The sequence below is a fragment of the Salvia splendens genome, unplaced genomic scaffold, assembly GCF_004379255.2.
Source record: "Salvia splendens isolate huo1 unplaced genomic scaffold, SspV2 ctg1120, whole genome shotgun sequence".
Classification (NCBI taxonomy): domain Eukaryota; kingdom Viridiplantae; phylum Streptophyta; class Magnoliopsida; order Lamiales; family Lamiaceae; genus Salvia; species Salvia splendens.
The window spans coordinates 74,076-77,014 of NW_024598668.1; the positions used below are offsets into that span (position 1 = coordinate 74,076).

Below are 2,939 nucleotides of genomic sequence, written 5' to 3' on the forward strand. Positions count from 1 at the left end.
GGTTTGCTTCCATTTTTATCATCATATATGACAAAATACAGCATGAGTTTGTCTCCATCTTTGATGACTTTCTAGAGTCATGGCTTTTTTTCCACAAAAAGTTGTACTACTAGTTCTTAGCTAAGACTAGTATTCATTGAGATATTCACATTGAGTTTTATCTCAGATAAAAAATACTACTATGACAGAAAAAAGAGATCCAATTAATTACTTAGTAAATTACACCTTATTAACAATTTAATTTTTGGGATGAAATTTCAATTGGGTTTGTTTAGTTTCCCTTCCTTTATTAGGTAGTATGATTTACTGAATGAAACCTACTCAGTCCCCTTATTATTAATAAATTGGATGATTAATGTTTATTATAGCGGTGCCATATGTTGTTAAAAGACGAAAATAAAGTAGCGTAAGTCAGATAAAATAAAAACTACTACTCTCTTTGTCTTATTATAGTTGAGATGTTTCTTATGGGGTTAACTCATTCAAGAATAAATATTTAGTGAATTAAATATAGAATAGATAGATAGATAGATAATAAATTGAAGAGTGAATAAAATTGAGAAGAGAATAAAGTAAAATAATATATATGATAAATTTTGTTATAAAATGAAAGACTCAATTGTAATGAGATGGTCCATAAAAGGAATACGACTCAACTGTAATGAGATGAGTTTGGTGGTGTTCGATTTTCAAGATAAAATAATACCAAGATACAATCTATGATTGCGTTGTGAGATTATTTTAGCCATAGGAGGTTAGCTATGACTAATTATATCATTATTATTCATCTAGAATTGAGTTGTGAGGTTGAATCTCATGAACCAAACACATTACAAATTTAATCCCGGATACAATCTTGCAAACCGAATACTACCGAAGAGTACTATATTAATATTATAGAGTAAGATATAATAGCAAAGGAGTATATGGAATTGACAGTTGTAGCGGACTATAATGATAGAAAACCTAACTAATCACAATTGCATAAGAAAAACAAGTTGTGATGGGGCAGAAGGTTATCAAGATTAATTATCATCATTAATTCCACTAAGAGATAACAAAGCTTAGTTATATGATCCAACTTACAAGTTTATAAATTCAATTAACATTACGTTTTTTTTTAACTTTTGACCTCATCTCGTGCTTTCAGTTTATCACTTAGTTCTAAAGAGACTCAAAGTAAAAAATATTTGTAATTAAAGGATAATTGGTTGTCGTGATTATTTATAATTAAATGTCATAATTAATAATTAATCTTATCTTTTGTTTGATCGTATTTTTCTCAAAAGCTTAATCCGTAATAATATATCTTGGTCTGCTTTTATAATGCCAAAAATTAGATTGTATTTCATGATTAGCCATCTCACCTTCACTCATATAACTAATTTAATCTTATTAAATCTTATTACATATCATATCATATTATTAATTTGTCTAACTACCTGAACACCACCAGATTTGATAATTTATGCACGTCGCTTCTCATCATTAGACCACGTAAATTACATCAATGGTCAATTTACATATACTAATTTATTCTGAATTAATTATGTGTTCGTTCATCAATTACGGGTTGCTCAATAAAATATATTTGTCGGTATTTAATTAAATTACACTTATTTGAGGACTGATTTTGTTCTTATGCTAATATTTGGTCTTTTATAAGTGTGTGATTAATAAGCGACATGATTTAAATACAACGTGGTATTGGTAGCACATCCTAAAATTGATCGAATTTCTATCAACGCAATAATTAACATGTTAGATTCATCTTTGGTACAGACAAATTTCATTATATAATTACTACTATATTATAAACCGAACATCAAACAACAGAACTTATATGTATATAATTAATACAATACAATACAAAACCGTATACTAATTAATAATATCACTTAAATAAGTTATCTATAAATCGGGTTCAATCCGAACGCCGTCGAGGATCGCACCCCCTTTCCACCAATCGGTCTCCACTTCAAACATCCCAACCTCTACCGTCATCGAACTCCCATCTCCGACAACATTAAACTCTCCGACGTAAACCTTGTGCCACATCATCGGCTTCTCTCGATACTTATGAAGATTCACTTTCACTTCACTCTCATTGCCCCCTTCCAATTTGACCTTGAATTTGATCGGGGCGTGGCTCCATCCAAACGCATCCTCATTGAACTTCATCATGTAGTATACTTTGTATAATTTTGGCACGATGTTAAAGGTCACGAGTTCGAATTTTCACATCACATGGAGCCAGTTCACTTGTTGCAGCGCCGCATCCTCTTCAAATCCCGCTAGTCACTAAAGATTTGATTGAGGAAAAAAAAAACAATAATGAAATTTTGTAAAGAAAATATGTCTTACTTAGACTCGGTCTCACAAAATTTAGCTAGTTCCCAATATCGTGGATCGTTGCCCCAAGTGATGTTCAAGGCTCGAACGGAGATACTGAATGATCCATCGCTATCTGGACCTTTAACCTTGGATGGATCCTGCAACAAATGATCATAACTTACATATAAAAATTTGATTTATTTATTATCAAATTAAAAATGATAATTTTTGAGGGATTTGATCAATACTTACTCCTATCAAGTGAGGATTGGAGTGGACATTCCCAACTGGTTGATCATCCATGGAATTGTTGTCTCAATTTGGACACTGAAATTGCTTCCAAATATAGTTGAAGAAAAGTTTGAAAAGCGTCTAAAGCAAATCATGCGAAACACATGTTACGAATAAAGAAAAAAAAACAAATTAAACAAGTGAAGCAAGCTATGCCTTTAGTAGATTCGGGTGTTTGAGATGTGAATGACAAGATTTAAATCAAGATAAAGGAGACAAAAAAAAGATTGAAAATGATATTTCATGAATTATTTTTCAAGAATGGAATATAATATATACACGGATAACATGCTTGTATATCAAGCTATAGCCAT

The 2,939-nt window shown here is 30.9% G+C and overlaps 1 long non-coding RNA gene across 1 annotated transcript; it reads right to left on the bottom strand.

Annotated features, from left to right (window-relative positions):
• Window positions 1-1,726: 1,726 nt before the first annotated feature.
• LOC121788693 lies at window positions 1,727-2,724 on the bottom strand. The gene is made up of 3 exons (XR_006047888.1): window positions 2,587-2,724; window positions 2,365-2,492; window positions 1,727-2,282 (listed from the first exon to the last, which is right to left on the bottom strand). It is a non-coding gene; the product is annotated as an uncharacterized LOC121788693 (long non-coding RNA).
• Between the last annotated feature and the right edge of the window lie 215 nt (window positions 2,725-2,939).